We start from the raw sequence: 21,685 nt of genomic DNA, 5'->3' as shown, positions 1-21,685 counted from the left end.
GGCGGAGGAGGGAGAACAGGGCCAGAGCGCGCTGTCCTTTCAGCCCCGCCGAGCCAAACCCAGCCCGGGCGGCTCCCCGCTCTCCTCGCCCCGTTTTCCGTCCCTGCGGAGGCACAGCCCGGCCCGTTCGCCTGGCGGGCTCCATTTCCCGGCCGCGGCCTCCTCGTATCACGTCCCCCGTCCCCTCCCAGTGCGTAGGCTTAGTCTGTTCCATTGTCGCAGGTCGCCGTTGCCAAAGATGGTCATTTGCGTTGTACTACGCGAGCGCGGGTTTCCTTGGTTAGAGTGACGCGTTCGGAGAGGGATTCCCTGGTCGTCTGCAACAGACCGAGCTCCGCTTAAAGGGGAACAGGATCGAAACGCTAATAGTAATAATAATACTGGGGGGGGGGGGGAACGGTGAAGAGAAGCCGACACTTTATTCGTGGCGCCGGTGGATTTTCTTAAAATGCTGCTTGTGCAAAACTCGAGTGTGGGCGGCTTGCGCTATTGTGGCAGAATACACGGGCCGATTAGGACCGCGACCCAAAGCAAGGGCAGGGTGGGGAAGATTTGCATCAGGACGCATTGTTTGCAAAAGGGCGTTTGCTCCCTCCCAAGTACGTGCTACCGATCTTGGGTGGCATGTCAGGTTTAGCGTGTCGGGGAGTAGTAGAAGCAGCGGCGGAGATAAAAAGAATCGCTGGTGCCGCGCAACTTGGCCGAAGCTTCGTACCGAGTCGGTTTGCCCCGCCCGCGCGGTACTCCCTTCGCCCGCTTGTTCTTGTTATTCTTTGCCCCAAATGCAACTTGCAGTAATAGCCGACTCTTCTGTCGTAGAGCGGCCGCTCGATCTCATAACGCATTGCCCCGCTTTGCCGGGTCTGCTTTAAGTAGCGAGCGCCTAATGCCATTCAACTTACTATAATTGCAGCGCTGCCTCCTCTAGGAAGGAACTGAAATATCCCCATAGCCGTCCAGGCTTTTTCCTGGACCTGCTTGGACGCGCCCCGTTTCCCTAAACTGCTCATGGTAGACCCCTAAATAAACCCGAGGTTATTTATTTGCAGAGCCTCACTTGCCAACAGGCCGACGAGGAAATGCGGACTTGGATAACATGAGATCGCGCAAGTCTATGAAGTCCCGTGAAAACGCGCACGGGGAGGAGCTTATTTCAAGATCGACATGTTTAGACTTGTGCAGAAGCCCCATCGGACTCCGTGGGCCTCACTTCCAAGTAAACATACGCTGGGTTGCAAGAGCCCTGTTCACTTGCCTGAGAAGCAGCCCCGATGAACTCTGGAGGGCTTACCTCTGAGTAGTGAGCACACACAGGATCGGGCCCAAAGAACCTTAAAAGAAACGCAGACCAAACGATACACGTGTCGTAGGCGCTTTGGAAGGCGAGCTCACACGATCCACGCCTGATGGCTGCGCTTTGCCAAAGTGGGCGCGGAGCTGCGGAACTGCAGCCGCCGCCAGAAATGTCCTGAGCGGCGTAAACCGTTTGAGAAGGGTAAACAGCTCGGAATCCGCCCGTATTGCTGGGAACCCGGCTAAGAGCCGACACGGAGACTTGGTCGCGTCCCGTGAGCGGCTGCTAGGCCGCTGCCACCCCTGGCTGGAGAGAGACGCACGCTGTTCCCTTTCCCTTCCGTCGGGCCCGCCCCTTCCAGGAATGCCTCCCCGGTGGGAGGAGCGCTTTGCGGCTGAGCTGTGCTGCCGCCGCCGCTGTTGCTGCTTTGCACGCACGCACGGCCGGGCGGCGTTGCCTGCTGGGCTCGGGTGTCTTCCAGTAAAGTTACGTGGCCGCTGGCTTACCCCCAGAGATCAAGGAGTTTTACTATGGAATTTGGGACGGTTGCTGCTGATGCAACCGTGCAAGGCTTTGCGTTCGCGGCGAGGAAGGGCGAGCAAGCAGGGGAGGCTGCGGGCGGGAAATACAGTGGGGGCAAATCCTGGACGGAGCCGCGGGGAAGAGGGGATGGGCGCTGGAATTTCCCACCGAAGATTACGTCTGCCCAAACCTTTCCTACCCCCCCTTTTTTTGAGGGGGCGGGGAAAACAAGGGCTCCCCAGGAAGTGAGGCGCGAACTGTTCCCGCTGCGTTTGTTTGTTTTGTGTGTTTGGAAATTGGCTTTTTTTTTTTTTTTTGCGTTGGTAAAGAGCCGTTTCGAACAAAGGCAAGCATTTCAGGAGAGTTAGAAGGAAACGCTTGAGAAAAAAAGCCTCAGGCTGTAGGGCTTGCAGGATGCCAAGGACCAGATGAATGTCGAAAATTACCATTTTCATAACAACAACAATGGCATGCCTATTAACAACAACAACAACAGCAATAATAATGGAATGCCTATCATAATATAAAGTTGCTTCCAGAAGTGTATGTAGGTCATTATCAGCAAACACGCACAAATTAAAATATTGTGGTCCTTTAAAAAAAGGGGGGGATTGTTGTGATAAATTTATGGGGCATAAGGCTATCATTGGCTACTAGCCAGGGTAGCTATATTCTGCCGTCAGTGTGGGGGTCAATACACTCCTGTATACCAGTTACTCAAATTGCAGGTGCAAAGTGCGCTATTGCCCTGAAGTCTGGGACCTTATGAGCAACGGTTGAAGGAGTTGGGTATGTTTAGCTTGGCAAAGCGGAGACTGAGGATATTTGATAGCGGGTGGCGCTGTGGGTTAAACCACAGAGCCTAGGGCTTGCTGATCAGAAGGTCAGCGGTTCGAATCCCCGCGATGGGGTGAGCTCCCGTTGCTCGGTCCCTGCTCCTGCCAACCTAGCAGTTCGAAAGCACGTCAAAGTGCAAGTAGATAAGGTAGGTAAGGTAAACGGCGGGAAGGTAAACGGCGTTTCTGTGTGCTGCTCTGGTTTGCCAGAAGCGGTTTTGTCATGCTGACCACATGACCCAGTAGCTGTACGCCGGCTCCCTCGGCCAATAAAGTGAGATGAGCGCCGCAACCCCAGAGTTGGTCACGACTGGACCTAATGGTCAGGGGTCCCTTTACCTTTAATATCTGAAGGGCTGTCACATGGTGGATGGAGCAAGCTTGTTTTCTCCTGCTCTGGAGGGTAGGACTCGAACCAAGGGCTTCAAGTTGCAAGAAAGGAGATTCCAACCAAATCTCAGGAATAACATTCTGACAGTAAAAGCTGTTTGATAGTGGAACGGACTCCTTTGGAAGGTGGTGGACTCTCCTTGGAGGTCTTTTAAGCAGAGGTTGGGCATGATTTAGTTAAGATTCCTGCATTGTAGGGGGTTGGACTAGATGACCCTTGGGGTCCCTTCCAATTCTCTGATTCCATGATTCCTGCTTGTGGGCTCCCCACATCTCGTTGGCCGCTGTTAGAACAGGATGATGGACTAGATGGGCTTTGGCCCGATCCAAAAGGCTCTTATGTTCTTATTGTGGCTTTGTGATGGGGTGGGCTGTGGTGCAAGGATGGGGAACATGTGGCCTTCCAGCTGAGCAACTGACCATGTTGGCTGAGGCTGGTGGAAGGTGGAGTTAAACATCTGGAGAGACACAGAACCCACCAGCCCTGCTCTAGCCCACGAAAGCACCTGCCACAATCAGTTTGCTAGTTTTTAAGGTTCTACGAGAGTTGTAGAACCTTAAAAACCCTCAAAATGGGAGGATTCTGAAATTCTGCCGGTGCTTCTTCTTATCCCTCCACCACAGTGAGCCAAATAAAAGCTGAACATCATGAAAACAGTGTAGGGAGCAGGAAATATCCAGGACAAAGGTCATGCTGTAAGGGACTCCACCCTTCACTAATTATTGACTCCATATATGGAGTTATGGGCTCTGTTTCTGAAAGGGACATACTGTTCCACATCAGTACTTTTATGGCTCCCAATCCGAACACTTGCTGAGCCAGTAGACATGTCTGAGAGGTGAATGGATCAATGGACCATTACCTCCTAAGAAAAGATGGAAGGGAATTCTCTTCCTACTTTATGCAGCAGTTTTGTCTGCCAGAGCACAACTGCTGAGTCCCATAATAACTGCTCTTTATCCTGACTCCATTGTAGCTGTATATTAGATACCTCCTTTCTTGCGAAAATTCTGTGGATAATGAACATGTGATAATTGATCCTAGAATCAAAGGATTAATCGACAGCCTTGGAGCAAAGTGTGGTGATGATTAGCTTCCCAAAGACAACATGTCCTCAGATGTCCTGAGGAAGGGAGGCCCGAGCGATGTGGACTTAAAAACAAGAGCCTGGAACTTGTTGCTATAATGGAAGCTGAAGGATGACATGCTTGTAGTTATTGTCCATCATTTAATCAGCAGCACTTGACTGGCAATATTTTTGATTAACCTCTGCGACAGAGAAGAGCTGGTCTTTAACATCTCCATATTCTAGGCAAGAGAAAGGGGCTTGCCCAAGGCCACCCAGTGAATTCTTGAAACAGCAGCTTTTCAGTACAGTGATACCTTGGGTTACAGATGCTTCAGGTTACAGACTCCGCTAACCCAGAAATAGTACCTCGGGTTAAGAACTTTGCTTCAGGATGAAAACAGAAATCGTGCGGCGGCAGCAAGAGGCCCCATTAGCTAAAGTGGTGCCTCAGGTTAAGAACAGTTTCAGGTTAAGAACGGACCTCTGGAACGAATTAAGTTCCACCAGTGGCACCTGAGGTACCACTGTATAGCAGACAAGTTTTAGGAGAAATCTACTGCTCAAAGCTGTCTGGGTTCGATTTGGATTGGTCCAGTTTTCTCACTGTGAAAATCTTATGGGTAAAGGGGTGTAGCTCAGTGGTAGAAGTTTGCAGGCAGATGGTCCCAGCTTCAGTCAACAGCATCTCCATCCAGGTAGCCTGGACCTGTCTGAAATTCTGGAGAGCCACTTGCCAGATAGTGCAAACAGTACTGAGCTTAGACTGGATCAGCAGTTGGACCCAGTACAGAGCAACTTCCTATTTCCTATTTTAAGGACAACTCTCAGATTAGAGGCATGCTCTTGGTACAGTATGTTTTTTTGCCTGTGGAGGTCGCAGGTTCCGTCGCTGATATCTCCAGGCAGGGCTATAAAAGGCTCCTGTCTAAAATCTCGGCAAGTCGCTGCCAATTAGTGTAGACAATACTGAACTAGATAGACACTGTATGAGTCAGCTTCCTATGTGCAGCTAAGGCCTTAAAACTGTTTGGGGCTTCCTGTTCTGTTCCCCTTGGCTAGCCCAGACCTACAAATATTTACTTAGAAGGTGGTTGCCTGTGGCTCTTGAGCACAGCTGTACCTTTCCTAGCCTCAAGAGGGAGGGGAAACTCTTGCCTCCAGCCAGCTAGAACTGCTGTCTTTTGGGCTGACGGCTCAGTTTTGGCCTCTTGAGAAAAACATTCGGGTTCCTGCTACTCAAGACGCTGATTCTGGGCCAACTGCTCTGTACTCCAGGCAGCTTAGTGGCAATTCTATTAATATATGTCTTTACTTATGCATGTATGTCTTTACTTAGGGTATCTACTCAAGAGTAGACCCATTGAAGTAAATGGACACGACTCACTTAGATTCGTTCATTTCAGTTGGTCGGCTCTTGAGGAGGACCCAGTTGAAAACAACCCTTGAGATTCCGTTTCCATTCTCCTCACTAAAACGTTTACGTCCTGCCTGTCCACAACAGGCTCATGGCAGCAGCTAACAAAATCAGTGAGAAGAAGAGCAAGTTAGCCATTTACAAAGCAAACAAACGACTAAAACAGCATAAAAAACTAAAGCGGCAGAGAGGTACGATTTTAAAAATAGAAACTGTTACTGCAATGGTTTGCCTAGCCAAGCTGAAAACCGTGTCAGGAGGGAGCACCCATCGTCTCCGGAAAAGCCTTTTGGTTGGAAGCTGCCTAGAGTGTCTGGGGCAACCCAGTCAGATGGGCAGGGTTTAAGTAATCACTTTACTGGTTAAACCAGCCTTAGAATGTAGGAATAGCCCTGCTAGATCCCACAGAGACAACCCAGATGCCTATGGGAAGCCCACAAGCAGAGCGTGAGAGAAGTAGCCCTTTCCCTGTGCTTTTTCCCAGTGACTTCAGCAATGTCTAGGCAACACGTAATAGACAATCTTTATAGAATTCCTTCAAATCATAAAAAGTTCAAAATGAAATCTTTAGTATCAAAGTCTCTGAAAAGCTTTAAATGAAGCGAGGTACCAAACTTTGTACGGTGGAAGACAAGCTGTGAAGCTTTGTGTATTCAACAATGATGCCCAACACTGAACAGTAATTCCGGATATTGACTACCGTTTCGTAGAATTCTTTGCCAGCGTGGTGGGTGGATATAGAATGCTTCATAAACCCATCTTATTTCGAATGAATGTACAGTGGTACCTCTGGTTACGTACTTAATTTGTTCCAGAGGTCCGTTCTTAACCTGAAACTGTTCTTAACCTGAAGCACCACTTTAGCTAATGGGGCCTCCCGCTGCTGCCGTGCCGCAGCAGCGCGATTTCTGTTCTCATCTTGAAGCAAAGTTCTTAACCCAAGGTACTGTTTCTGGGTTAGGGGAGTCTGTAACCTGAAGCGTATGTAACCTGAAGCGTATGTAACCCGAGGTACCACTGTATATAAATGAAAATATCAAATGCTGTGGAACAGTGCTCAGTTTCCCAGTGACTGGCTTTCAGGGTCATACTTCTCATGCTCAAGGCAGCATACAGCCTTTGCGACTAGCAAGGGGTGTTGCCTGGAGGGGGCTGGGGGGCCATGACCCTGGGTGCATTTTTGAGAGGGGGCGCAACCAGCTGCCCCCTTCCCAGTCTCCCTCATTGGACTCTGGCTCCGGAGGGCCTTGCACCCAGCCACAGCTCTGCTCCTGGGTCAGGTCTGACCCGGGAGGCGGAGAAAAGGAGAATTGCAGTTGCCACCCCTCTCCTCGGCTGGGCAGCGCCGTACCCGACCCAGGCAGCGGGAACGTATGCTCTGCTGTTGCAACTAGTAGCTGTGTGGTGACACTACTTTCCATTAATTCGTCTTGCCCCTTTTATATAAAGCTGTCCAAGTTGGTGTCCATTGCTAAATCCTGTGGCAGCAGATGCCATCATTTAACGAGGGAGTGTGCCCTTTTGCCTCTCCTTAATCGCCCACCATTCATCGGCTGAGTCCATGCTCTAGTAACATGAGAGAGGGAGGATAAGCCTTGGTCAATATCATGCATCTCTACCACATCTCCTCTTTATCCCTGTGCTTTCCAGGCACAGGACAAGCGTGGATGGGCCCTCAGTTTCTAAGCCTATGTTCCTAAGCCTAGGTCAGCCAGCCAGCCAGCCAGCCAGCCAGCAGGGACTTCCTGATAGGGTCTCCCTTGTGTTAAATGAACATGGACAATTCACACAGAATAGTGATCAGCAACAAAAGACTCCTGAGCCAAAACTGGTCCCTTACTCCAGTTGTCAAACTAGAAAGGAAAAAATAATAGCAATAATAAAAGGCAATGGCTCGCCGCTCCAAAAGGGTGTGGGAGAATGTGATGCTTACGACCAAAACCAAGATGAAGATCTACCAGGCTTGTTCTGTTGAGCATGTTGCTTTATGGAAGCAAGTCTTGGGCAACTTGGAACCGCCAAGAGCAACACCTCAACACCTGTCAAGGTTCAGGGAATCCTATCCCTCCCCCAGTGGCAGCAAAAGAAAGCAGGTAACGAGAAGAGTCCTTGCTACGGAATTTATTCTGGATTTACAGAGAGAGAGAAAGGAATGTAAAGGTAAAAGGACCCCTGACCATTAGGTCCAGTCACGGACGACTGGGGTTGTGGAGCTCATCTCGCTTTATTGGCTGAGGGAGCCGGCGTACAGCTTCCGGGTCACGTGGCCAGCATGACTAAGCCGCTTCTGGCGAAACCAAAGCACACGGAAATGCCGTTTACCTTCCCGCCGGAGCGGTACCTATTTATCTACTTGCACTTTTGACGTGCTTTCAAAGTGCTAGGTTGGCAGGAGCAGGGACCGAGCAATGGGAGCTTACCCCGTCACGGGGATTCAAACCGCCGACCTTCTGATCGGCAAGCCCAAGGCTCAGGGGTCTAATAAGTAGTCCCTATTAATTAATGGTGTTGCTCCAAGTAATCTCCTCCCCCCCCTTTTACTCTCCGTCATCTGCAGCTCCACCCCTCATACGGTGGCTGTGTAAGGCCCTTTCCGCTTTCTGCTCTTCCCATTTCACAGCCCTCCTGGTTCTAGGAGAAGGGGGGTGGGAATGCTTTCTAATGATAACGTGTTAGCCAGCTGTTCTGGCTCTGATGTTTCCCCTGCCTCCCCTTCCATTATCTCTCATCTGTGTCTTTCTTTCGTCTCAGAGTCATGACCTTCTGTTGTTGTAAATCTATACTGTCCTTTTTTCGGGAAGGTTTGTGGGGGGCAGCCTCCACCATTCCTCTTCAGCCCAGTCCCCGACAACACCTGACACATGCACTGCATCACATTCTCAGCATGTTTGCTCTCCTGTCTCAGCAGCCTCTACGCTGGCTTGGTCACATCCACAGAATGGAAGAAGGCAGGATCTCCAAGGATGCTGGGGAGCTGGCTTCAGGCACCAGGTCCATTGGCCGGCCAACTCTTGTGTTACAAAGATGACATGAGGGCTGGCAACGTCAACCCTGCCATGTGAGAACCCCTTTCAGATGACTGTGGTGCCTGAGACAGGTCACGCATCCACAGAAGTAACCAGAGGAGGAACGAATGCTGGGAGGAGCGCAGAAAGAAGGAAAACCATGATACAGAAACCTGCATCAGCACAACCGGACGCCTTCATCTGCCCCAGCTGCAACAAAACATCCTTCTCCTGTATCAGTCACTACAACCGCAGCAGGCACAGTAACCTTCCAATAGTTTGACTTCACCCCCAACGGCACACTCCATTGTCTCCCCGAGACAGACAGATGCCAACAACAATGGAGAATTGGTGGCCCTCTAGTAACCCCTGGGGAGCAGGGAGAGTTTCCGTATCTTCATCTCCATGTAAAACAACCTCCTCCTCCGCAGACCTCCAGAGCAGATGATGTTTCTGAGTTTTACAAACAGGTAATTCATCCGAGCAGGTCTCATTTAAAAGCTAAGAAGTAGAGTTTTATTGGTATATTTCACTATAACCACCAGTAAACCACCCAGGCCAGAAGCACAGATCAGGGTGTACATTTAATTAACCAAGTAATAAGCTGTTTGTGTGGGGTTCCATAAGTTCAGAATCTGGTGGATCAAATTAATCCCCATTTTACCCTGCGGATTGAACAGGGAGCTGGGAATTGGATCCCACTCAATATTTCTGTCTCTTTTCGCAGGGCAATCTTGCCTGCCCGGGGTTACCCTTCTGCTGGATTGGTGTATCTTTATCACCACATGAGGGTGGAGGGCCACTTAATTAATTTTTCAAAGAGCTCTGAGCAAAGGGACCCATTAGAGCACAAAGCTGCGTTAATTACACATCTCTCATCTTAAGTATTTTAATAAACTCTCTTTCGCAGTAACAATTAACAGCATTCCTCTCAACAGACACCGGCGATTTGTTAGGAGTCGGCAAGTACAGGTCACTGCAGCATGTGGTGTGTCTGAATAGGAACCTAAAAATCAGCATTTCCCTTCACAGCTTGGATAACAAATATAGAAACACTTGTGACCCCCCCCCCAATAACTTTAGATGTGACTAAATCCCACAGTTTCCTGCATGTGACATGGTGCGTTGAGTACATGGATTCTGTAGGGGAGAAATATTTTCCTAAAAAGTTCTAAGCAGTCAGCTGCTTTTGAACCTTTTAACAGCTTAGCATGAATGCAGTAGCATGGGGATACATACTTGACTTCAGTTAATCTTTCTTTCATAACATTTGTACGCTACTTGATTGTAAAAACACACACACAACCTCAAAGAAGTTTACCAAAAATAAAACAGTAAAATTGAAGGGAGGGCGGAATCACAAACATACTTTAAAACATACAAAAGTTTAAAAACTAAAACAAATTAGAATTACCTCAACTTTCTAAGGGTCTGGGTAATAATTCATTTATACCCTGCCCATCCGGCTGGGTTTCCCCAGCCACTCTGGGCATCTCCCAACAGAATATTAAAAACACGAGAAAACATCAAACATTAAAAGCTTCCCTAAACAGGGCTGCCTTCAGATGCCTTCTAAAAGTCAGGTAGTTGCTTATTTCCTTGACATCTGATGGGAGGGCGTACCACAGGGCAGGCGCCACCATCAAGAAGGCCCTCTGCCTGGTTCCCTGTAACCTCGCTTCTCGCAGGGGGGGAACCACCGGAAGGCCCTTGGAGGAGGACCTCAGTGTCCGGGCTGAATGATGGGGGTGGAGACACTTATCTAAACAATGTTTTTAGCAGGCGCTCCAAAAAGAGTACAGTGAAGGCATCTGCTTGATCTCAATAGTCCCCATCTCTTAACAGATGCATGTCTGTTCCATTGAACATCCTATTGAGTTCAATTGAATTGACTTGCAGGAAGGTTGGCTAAGATTGCAATCTAAAATGAGGGTGATGTGGGGTTCTTTCCTCTTACGGTTATTTCTTAGAGCCTCCGTGTTGGTTATTAATAATAAATTCAAAACTGTATGATTCTTGAAAGCATGCCAGTTGAGAATCACGCCTAAATAAAGTGCAGCAAATGATTAATTAAAAACAACCAACAATTTGTTAAATACAAGTTCTCATAAAAACTGCAGAAAGCAAGCATCATCTTGGAAAAAAACCAGCATTCTAGGGTAAAAATAAAATAAAATGTATTTACCCAGGAGGGAAGAAAAATAAATTTGGGAAAAAAACAAGTGGAAATGCAGCAGCGCTGCTACTTTAGAGACTATTAAAAAGGCCTATTAAGATGGGATGTGTATGTTTCTTAGACTTCCCCTAGAGAATCCAACTAGCACTTTGCACATCTCCTTTAACTGCTGTGCAAATTGAGAGAAGCTTAAATTCCAATGATCAAATCCCATTAGGCTGTCCTCTTCAGATGTACTCTTTCTCTGTGCGTGGAAGAAAGCAAGGTCTTTTGCCTGTTTGTTTCTATTTCTGGTGATCGCCAAAGCAAGCAAGCAAGCTCGTTTGGGGAAGGCTGGTAAGAAATAGCATAAAAGCCCAAAACCTTTTAACACCTGAGGAGCCAGGCGTTCAGAAACAAAGCTCCTCCTGCTGCTGCTGCTGTCAGATGCTTTGTTTTCCAAACCGCTGAAGAAGAAGAAAGTGCCTTGGTCCAAAATTAGCTGGTCTTTTTCATGCAGTGCCTATCTTTAGAGGAGGTGTTGGTAGAACTACAAAAATAGACCATTTTCAGCAGCCAGTTTGTGTTATATTTAGGCAGTGGGATGGTGGGGGTGCTCTAACAGGCACAGTGAGACAGTGACTCTTCCCCCTTTGGACTGTACATTAAACAGATAAGAGACACATGTGCTTGAGCTATCCTAGGGGCAAAGAGAATTGGTCCAAGATGCAAAAGAAATTGGCCTGCAGTGCTTACGAGGTGCATGGGAAGAAGCATTGGGGTAAAAGTAATCTCCTTTGCAAACGCTTCTTGTTTTGGTTATCTCCTGTCTTCAGCTGTCAGTTTAATCGCCGAGCTGGAAAAACTGCCTTGGAGAGAGGGGGGGTGTTTATGCCAGGTGACTTCAATAGGGGTTGGCATAACGATGTTTCAGAATTCCGCTTAGAATTTGTCGGGGCTTTTAAAGAAGGGGTCTAGCCTCTGGCATTTTGGCACTCAAGGCAAAGCAATGAAATTCTTCCCAATAGGAGAATGCGGAACTATTGAATGGTCATCGTGGGGACTGGGGTGGCACACATCATTTGCTTGCCAGTACTGCAAACCGATCACAACTTGATGGCCACCAAGTGTCGGGCAAACAATTCCAGCAATTGAGAGCATAGCTGTCAACCTTCCCTTTTTTTTTGCGGGAAATTCCCTTATTCCAGCGCCGTTTCCCACTGCTTCCCGCTGCTATCCCGGATTGTTAGATATCCTGTAGACTGTCCCCAGGACAGGCGAGGCTGCTGATCCCTTATTTTCAAATCTGAAAGTTGACAGCTATGGTTTAGAGCACCACAGAGTTGCTGAGGTAGAGTAGGGTCCACAGCTGGTTGAACAGCAGTACCTAGTGTGTGTTCATTGAAAGTAAGTGCCAGAGTGTGGTTATAGGCAGGATGAGGACCAATAAGCTGAAGCTACATCCTTTGTAGATAGAGACACTGTGGTGGCCAGGTCTGAGAATTGGGGATTGTTCCTGTTCTGCATGGGATTGCACTCCTTCTGAATGAACAGGTACATGGTTCATGGGTGGAACTTTGTCTATGGAGGTCCAGGTAACCCTTACATAAAAAGAGTGCCTGCCACCAGCTTTGGCTGGTGCATCAACTGTGCCCCTTCCTGGACAGGGTTAGTTTAGCCTCTGTGATACATGTGCTGGTAATATCTCATTGAGACTACAGTAATGCACTCATTGTGGGGCTTTCCTTATGGGTGTTCTAGAAGCTGCAACCTGGGTGGAAGGTGGTCCCCCTTTCTGGGCACATATCACACCCATGCTAAGCGATCTGCAGTGGCTGCCTGTAAGCCACCAAGTCAGTTGTAAGGTCTTCTTGTTTTACATATGAAGCTCTAAGCCAGACTACTTGACTTTGCCTGCATTGCCCAGTAAGAGCATTTAGATAAATGGAACACAGTTAGCCTTGCCATGGGCTAAGGTTTATCTATCGGTTTGCAGTGATGTGAGGCGGGCCTTTTCACTGGTGCTGTGGAATGTCCTCCCTGCTGAAATAGGAGAGGCATTCTGCTAGCTTTGGGAGATGAACCTGCTTACATAGGCATTTCCCATCGCCTCTCAACCCAAATCTCCTGTTTCAATTACTGGGTTGTTTTATTGTACGTGCGGTATAATTGTGTGTTTTAATGGTGGATTTTTATATTTTAATGCTTGTGTAATTATTTTTTAAATGTGTAAATTACTTAGAAGCCTATTTCAGCATCAAGTGATAGATAGCTAGCTAGATAGATAGATAGATAGATACATGATAGATAGATAGATAGATAGATAGATAGATAGATAGATAGACAGAGGCCTCATCCTAACCTGGGGTAGGTGCAAAATGGATTTATTTTTTATTTTTTATTTTTTATTTTTTTGCTTTTCAACTTTGGTGTAAATGATTTGGATGAGGGCATAGAGGGGATGGTTTTTAGAATTGCAGATGTTGTGAGGCTGGTATGGGTAGTTAATGTCATAGAAGACAGAATCTATATTCAAAACAGTTTCTGTTCGTCTGGAACTCTGGGCCATGAAATTCAACAGAGATAAATGTAATGTCTTGCATTTAGATTTTTTAAAAATCAAAGGCATGTTTATGGGATGAGGTAGACACCTCTGTAATCCCATCAGTGTTGGGCTCTGCTTTGAAGCTAGAAAAAAACTGTTGTATCCATAGATGGCCTGAGATGTCTGCTATGTCAATAGGCAAGAGATCTGGTTGGTTTTGTGTGGGGAGCTGTGTGGCTTGCAGGCTTCCAGTGTACTGAGTTAGTGTGCCTGAGATCCAGAAAAAAATGCTTTCTGGGAGCCCCTTTAAACATGACTGTTTTCCTGCACAGGTATCATGTCTGTATCATAGAATATGTGCTTTTCTTCCACATGGAAATGTAGTAATGTAAGAAAATTGCCATGTGAAAAGCATGCAGTTGGGATGAGCCATCGGGTTACTACTACTACTGTCAATTAGCACTTAAATACTCTCTTGGCACTCAGCGGTTATAAATTAATAAATAGCAAAAACAGAAATATAAATATAAATTAATGCAGACAGGCTAATTGCTATCAAAAAGCTTACTAACCAGGTTTTCAAAAGAGCCCTCAAAACAGTGATGGCTTTTTGTTAACTGGGCAGACACATCCTCTATATCTATCACAGTTTTAGGGAGTGACTCTTATGGACTAGAACCATCTTTGAAAATTGCATCGGTTTCAGCCATTTTTGATGTATGAGTGGACTGTCTTACACAATAACCAGTGCTCTTGCACACACACACACACACACACACAGGGGCGTAGGAAAGGGGGGCAGGCCGCCCCAGGTGCCATCATGGAGGGGGGTGACAAATTATCAAGGAACAATTACTGCCCTACTAGGGCGGTTCATAAAAAACTTTTTTTTTGAAAATGCCTGCTCCAAAGGTCTTTTCTTACTACACTAGGGATTATATAGCTACGTATGAAATTTCATGCATATCAGTTAATATCTTGACCCTCCTCCACGAAAATAGCTGTTTACTTGGCCGTTTTCCTATGTCGTGAAGGCTGAAATTTCAACAAAGCACGTGCCTTTGCTAGACTCTTTTCGGGCACCTGCTAAAAGCATTCTTCTTTAGGCCAGCATACCTAGATGCTTAGGAAGTTGAAGTAATTTTAATCTTAATATTTTAGCTTTTGTATGTTTTAAAGAAGGATTGTTAATTTTTCTTGATTTTACTGCTGTGTTTTTTTTTTTTGTATTTTGTTTTGGTTTTTAAAATAAATTTTATTAAATAAATAAACAATAAATATAAATAAAACAACACAAGCCAAAACACAATCCATCCTGTAGATTTAAGTAGTCGCCTACTTGTTATCTGAGGCTCAGAATCCACATTCCTTTGTAAGAAAATATGAAATAACGTAAAACCATTTTTGCAGGCCAACTCCCCCCCCCCAAAAAAACCAACAATGTGGGGGGGAATAAGAAATTTTCTGCACCGGGTACCACCTGACCTTCCTACCCCTCTGCACGCACACACACACACACACACACACACATACACACAGAGAGAACGCAAAAGCCATTCATCCCATGAGAAAATAACCAGCAGCATGTAGCATTTGAGATCTGTTGGTGATAAAGTACTTTTGCAATAAACTGCTTGGCCAAAGTAACTTTAAACAAGCCTGGTTTACAGTGCCCTAGACATACATCCAGAGTTGCTTGCATTGAGCAATAAAACAATCTGTTTCCCAAAAAATAAATAAAAAACAAGAGATAACATGCATGCTTGCTAAGTCCAGTCTTGCCTGAGCATTAAGCAAGTTAAGACCAAACCAAGTTGCAGGGCAAGGGAGGATCATTGACAGGCAAATGAGCAAGGTTTTGGTGCTTCATGTTCCAGGGACTCAGTGGCACTTTGCAGAACCGAGCAAATAACTAAAATAACACCCTCACTTTAATTAATACTCATCCCTAGGAACCAAGGGCCTCAGGCCATTGGTGGGTCAGGCTCTTTTTGACTAAAGTAACAGAGCCAGGAATGGCAGCAGAAGCTAAACTCCCACACTCCAACCCTCTGTTATGGCAATGGTACTTTTATGTTGCTGTTGTAGCAGCACCAGATTACTGTGCAATGCTGCAATTTTGAAATGCACAAAGGCAGAAGGAAGTCCCTTCTTAATAGAATTTCGTTTGTGCATATATTTTAGGGTGCAAAGAGGGATGGAGTGCTCCAGTGGTCTTACGGGATTTGTTTTTCAGAAACATGAAAATCTTCCCTCCCTTTTTTTAAGGAGCTAAAAATATGCAAGAACCCTGGCCTTACTGCCTTAACGCGGAACCGCTGCAAAGGTAGCATCAGAAGCAACCAATTAGTTCAGCACACAGACTTGTTGAAAGCATATTGTGAGCCAGAGGGCCGTACCTAATTTGCACAGCTTATTTACGTACTCCAAATATAATTCACATAATATTTGCACGAACTTGGTGGACTCCGCACTGCTGGTGGACATATGGCAACACTTCTGCGATGCCATTTGTGCAATTTCATACGACAAGCAAGAAGTTGCAGCTATTGGGGTGGAATCCGTTGTTATATTTACACCAAAGGTTCGGCAATTAACATTTCCCTCGTAAATATATGAACAGGTGGAGACGGTGGCAGACAAAGCAAGTCCTAATGTGTGTTAGAATTAGAGCATATGTCTTCTCTTCAGCTGAGGCTGGCTGATCATCAGAGTCCTGGGATGGCTATGCCCAAACGAGCAAAGTTATCGCCAAGAAAACAGGTTGGACTAAGAAATGATGAGATGTGAAAGCATAAACAAGGAGCCTTTGAGTGGTGCAAGTTTGGGAAATTTAGACCCTGGACTTGATAGTCTTACAGGGACTCTGCTTCTCTATTCCTGGTATGTTAGAGCAAAAACTCCTGGAAATTTTTGGTTTGTGAGGGGAATAAGGGACTCCTAATAACTCTCAGCACCCTTAGCAAACTGCAGTTCCCAGGATTCTTTGGCAGAAGCCATGACTGTTTAAAGTGGCATAATACAGTGGTACCTCGGGTTACAGACGCTTCAGGTTACAGACTCCGCTAACCCAGAAATAGTACCTTGGGTTGAGAACTTTACCTCAGGATGAGAACAGAAATTGTGCGGCGGCAGCGGGAGGCCCCATTAGCTAAAGTGGTACCTCAGGTTAAGAACTGTTTCAGGTTAAGTACGGACCTCCAAAGCGAATTAAGTTCTTAAACTGAGGTACCACTGCACTGCCCGAAACGTATGGGACCTTAGAAATGAGGGAGTGTTAACAACGAACCATTTTCTCTAGCCACTATTATTCTGTAGATTTATATTCCACTTTTCGACTCACAGCATTTATGAAACACAAGAAGAGCCACATGCACACTAAACAAAGCAACTAGCTCCACCGAGCCAGCACGAGATGTTTCTTCCCACAGGGCAGATGGTATCAACAGGCCCTCATGTTGTCTTCACCTGCCTCCAACTTAACAACGTGATGACATAAAAATAGCCTGCTGGATCATGTCAGTGGCCTATCTAGTCCAGCATCCAGTTCTCACAGTGGCCAACCAGTTGCCTGTGGGAAACCAGGGAGCAGAACAAAAGCCCTCTCCCCTCTCATGGTTTCCAACAACTGGTCTTCAGAAGCATTTCTGCCATCAACTGTAGAGGCAGAGCATAGTCATCATGACTTGTAGGCATTGATAGGTTTATCCTCCATGAATTTGTCCAATCCTCTCTTAAAGCCATTCAAGTTGGCCGATTTTGCCCTTGACTCACTAAGACTATTTTAACGCACTGGATCATCCCAAATGACCCAAGAATTAGACACATTTATGAAGGTTGTATTGCAATAAAACTTTCCTGTGTAGGTGGGAAATAATGTTGGACACTTCAGTAGCAAATATTGACTTTTATCTGGAAATGAGCAGGAGGGAAGGAACCAAACTAAAAGTATCATGCTATATATATATATATATATATATTCATGTAAGTACTTGTGCAAACCCAGTATTCTAGTTTAATAAGTATAAACCTTCAGGGTGAGAACTTTGTGCTGCTATTTAGGGATAATTTGGGGTATTGCAATAAAAAAAAACCTGTTCTCTTTTGTTCAGATTTCCTGAAAAGTAAGAGTGAAATGATAAACCAACATGTTTGCCTGTGACACACCTGTTAAAGGTACAGAAACCCTATCGGGTGGGGGGAATATTCTTGCTCTGACCAAAGGAGCAGCCCTTTCAACTGGACCAGAAATGATGCCAACATCTCTTAGTACTGAAACACATGGTTGCTTGCCTGCTTTGTGGCAAACTAGTTGTCTGACTTGTTCTCCAAGAACAGAAGTTGACATTTTTTTTCCACCACTGCCAACTGTCTAAATATGGCTTGAGGTTGCATGTTGGTACAAAAGCTGCAGATTCTGCTTGTGGTGAGCAAGTCAGATGACCTGCTCCTGACTTGTAGGCAGACTCTAGTCAGCATGGGGGGGGGGCAGGGGGAGAGAAGCTGTCAGAAGCAGGGTGAGCTACACACATTATGAATACAGTGGCTGTATGCACACTGTTGTATCCTGCAGCAATGTGGAGAACATAGGTGCATGTATATGAATCTTTAAACAACTGGGTACACTCTGCTCAGAACTGGCTGACCCAGTCTGGGTTCCCGGGCTGACGTCTATAGCTGTCTAAAGTTGTGTCTGAACACACAAGTTTGTTGTTCATGCTGTGAGAAACCCCAAAGACCATAGGAAGCTGCCTCATACCAAGTTGGACCATTGGTCCATCAGGTTTAGTGTTGGACTATACTGTTGTTGGGCTACAACTCCCATCATCTCTAGCTAGCAGGACCAGTGGTCAAGGATGATGGGAGTTGTAGTCCAACAATAGCTGGAGACCCAAGTTTGAGAAATGCTGGCCTACACCGACTGGCAGGGGTTATCCTGGATATCAGAGAGGGTATGTTTCCTTGTGCTACTAGGCCGTACTGGGAATGCTTCACCATCTAGCTATATGGCCCTTCTCCTAACTGTACACATAGCAACCATGTTTGTTGTTACTGTGTAAGATCCATAGCTGTCAGCCCAAGACATTTCAGTGCCTCAGGTGGAGCAGCAGAAGGACGCGGGTGGCGCTGTGGTCTAAACCACTGAGCCTCTTGGGCTTGCCGATCAGAAGGTTGGCAGTTCGAATCCATGCGGCAGGGTGAGCTCCCATTGCTCTGTCCCAGCTTCTGCCAACCTAGCAGTTCAAAAGCATACCTGTGCAGGTAGATAAATAGGTACCGCTGCGGAAGAAAGGTAAACGGCGTTTCTATTCACTCTGGCACTTGTCACAGAAGTGGTTTAGTCATGCTGGCCACATGACCCAGAAAGCTGTCTGTGGACAAATGCCAGCTCCCTCAGCCTGAAAAGCGAGATGAGCGCCGCACCCCATAGTTGCCTTTGACTAGACTAACCACCCAGGGGTCCTTTACCAAGGGGCAGAGTACTCAGCCACATTGTTGTGGCATTGCGAGTAGAGTACAGTCACCTCTCTCTCCTCCTAGTGGTAAACCCCCCCAATAATAATGCATTCAAAAAGAAACAATGCGCAAAATCAGCTGCTTCACTTAGCTTATTGTGGGGCCTAGCAGCTGCCCTTCATCTTGAGCGATGATTCATAGTGGGACCATGTGCAAAGCAGGGCAGGGCCCTGTGTTTTTAAACCTTTGTTTGCTTAGAAGGTATCTTACAGCACTCTTCAAACATGGGTTATCAGAGCAAGGCAGTGGCATTACTGAGGGATTTCCTCCCAAAGCAAATACCATCTTCAGAGAAGGCACTTGCCTCAGGACCACAACAGGAAATGAAAGGGTTCATTCCCACCTACCCACTTCCTGCTTTGCCAGATGGGTCTTTGGACTGAGGCTTGTCTTTTATTTCATTTATTTATTTCATTTATTGGATTTATATACCGTCTTTCATCATAAGATCTCAGGGTGGTTCACAGAATAAAACACAGGATAAAAACCAAGTAAATAATTAAAAACAAAACATGCACAACAATACCCGGCCCCCTTCCCAAAGGCACATGTAAAATGCTGTAGAATACAAATCAGCTAAAGGCCTGGTTGAAGGGAAACGTTTTCCCCTGGTGCCTAAAGGTGTATAATGAAGGCGCCAGGCAAACCTCCCTGGGGAGAGTATTCCTGAAACGGGGAGCCATAGCAGAGAAGGCCGGTTCTTGTGTTGCCACCTTCCGGACCTCACACGGAGGACACACATGAAGAAGGGCCTCAGATGATGATCACAGAGTCTGGGATGGTTTATAAGGGGAGGGGTGGTCCTTTTATCCTTACAGTGTAAGCCTAATAGTTAGCTATCCCCTCCCCTGTCATTTTTTTAAAAAACCCTCACAAGGTAAATATAAAGATGCTTTTTCAGCAATGGCATTTTCTTAGTTTCATTTCATTTTAACCCCATCTATTTTAACTCCCAGCTAAGGGAGCTGGGCATGTTTAGCCTGGAGAAGAGGAGGTTAAGGGGTGATATGATAGCCATGTTCAAATATATAAAAGGATGTCACATAGAGGAGGGAGAAAGGTTGTTTTCTGGGCCGAAGTGAAAAAAGATTTAGAAATTTGGTCAAATTTGAAGCTTTCACTGCTGGGTTGTATTGCGATAAAAATGAATGTATTGCCTAGAATGTTGTTTTTGTTTCAAACATTGCAAATTGTGGACAAAATGGACTGTTTCAAGAAGTGGCAGAGAGATATTTCTAGATTTATCTGGCAGGGCAAGAAGCCTAGAATAAAATTTAAAATACTAACAGATGCAAAGGAAAGAGGTGGATTTGCCCTGCCAGATCTTAAACTTTACTATGAATCAGCAACTTTTTGCTGGTTGAAAGAATGGCTGCTTCTTGAAAACACAGACATTTTGGATTTAGAAGGTTTTAATAATGTATTTGGATGGCACGCATATCTGTGGTATGATAAGATCAAAGCACATAAAGCATTTTAAGAACCAGGAAAGCATTGTTTAATGTCTGGATGAGATATAAGGATTTATTGGAAAATAAAACCCCAAGGTGGCTGTCACCGATGGAAGCGAAAGCATTGAAAAAGCTCAATATGGAGGCCAAATGGCCAAAATATTGGGAAATTCTGGAACAAGAGGGAGACAGATTGAAATTGCAGAGTTTTGAGAAACTAAAAAACAAAATGCGAGATTGGCTTCATTAGTATCAGATAATGGAGGCATATAATTCGGATAAGAAAATTGGCTTCCAGGTGGAAAAATCAAAATTAGAAACAGAACTGTTAGAACCCAAAACTAAGACTTTATCGAGGATGTATAACTTGCTGTTGAAATGGAATACTCAGGATGAAATGGTGAAATCCGCTATGATTAAATGGGCACAAGATGTTGGACATAACATAATGATGGCTGACTGGGAACAGTTATGGACCACAGGTATGAAGTTTACGGCATGTAATGCCTTAAGAGAGAATATTATGAAAATGATTTACAGGTGGTACATGACACCAGTCAAGCTTGCAAAAATCTATCATTTGCCCGATAATAAATGTTGGAAATGTAAAGAAACTGAAGGTACATTCTTTCACCTTTGGTGGACGTGCCCAAGGATTAAGGCTTTGTGGGAGATGATCTATAATGAATTGAAAAAAGTATTTAAATATACCTTCTTGAAGAAACCAGAGGCCTTTCTCCTGGGCATAGTCGGCCAATTGGTGCCAAAGAAGGATAGAACTTTTTTTATGTATGCCACAACAGCAGCAAGAATACTCACTGCAAAGTATTGGAAGACACAAGATCTACCCACTCCGGAAGAATGGCAGACGAAGGTGATTGAATACATGGAACTGGCGGAAATGACTGGCAGAATCCGAGACCAGGGAGAAGAGTCAGTGGAAGAAGATTGGAAGAAATTTAACGACTATTTACAGAAATATTGTAAAATTAATGAATGTTAGAATGATGTTGGATAGAAATTAAATGGTTTTTAGCAGAAATATTATAAGGGAATATGAAAAATGGATTACTAACAGGTAAAAATTTAATGTTACAATACTTTAAGATTAGAGATTAGGATAAACAAAGAGGGGAAGGATTTGCTGAACCAACAAACTGAACTGGAATACAAAAAAGGGAGGCGTGAGGAGGTCTGGGAAACAAGCTAATGAAAAATAAGTAATTGAAAGATTGACTTGTTTTTAATTAATTTTATTTTGTATTTTTCTTTTTTCTATTTTTATTTTGTAATATTTTGAAAATCTTAATAAATATCTTATAAAAAAAAAAGAGAGAAAGGTTGTTTTCTGCTGCTCCAGAGAAGCGGACACGGAGCAATGGATCCAAACTACAAGAAAGAAGATTCAACCTAAACATTAGGAAGAACTTCCTGACAGTAAGAGCTGTTTGACATTGGAATTTGCTGCCAAGGAGTGTGGTGGAGT

The 21,685-nt window shown here is 45.5% G+C and overlaps 1 long non-coding RNA gene across 3 annotated transcripts in view; it reads left to right on the top strand.

Moving 5' to 3' along the window:
• The first annotated feature begins 7,924 nt into the window (after positions 1 to 7,924).
• Positions 7,925 to 21,685, top strand: part of LOC308474229 — a 38,036-nt gene continuing 24,275 nt past the window's right edge. The window contains exon 1 of one of the 3 annotated variants that reach the window (XR_013984587.1): positions 7,925 to 9,001. This is a non-coding gene — a long non-coding RNA (uncharacterized lncRNA). The remainder of the gene's footprint in view (positions 9,002 to 21,685) is intronic. The other 2 variants (XR_013984585.1, XR_013984586.1) reach the window with 2 other exon arrangements.

Source organism: Podarcis pityusensis, assembly GCF_964106645.2.
Source record: "Podarcis pityusensis genome assembly, chromosome: 3".
NCBI classification, from domain to species: Eukaryota; Metazoa; Chordata; class Lepidosauria; order Squamata; family Lacertidae; genus Podarcis; species Podarcis pityusensis.
The sequence above is the reverse complement of the archived record's forward strand: the minus strand, read 5'-3'. Positions and strand labels throughout refer to the sequence as shown.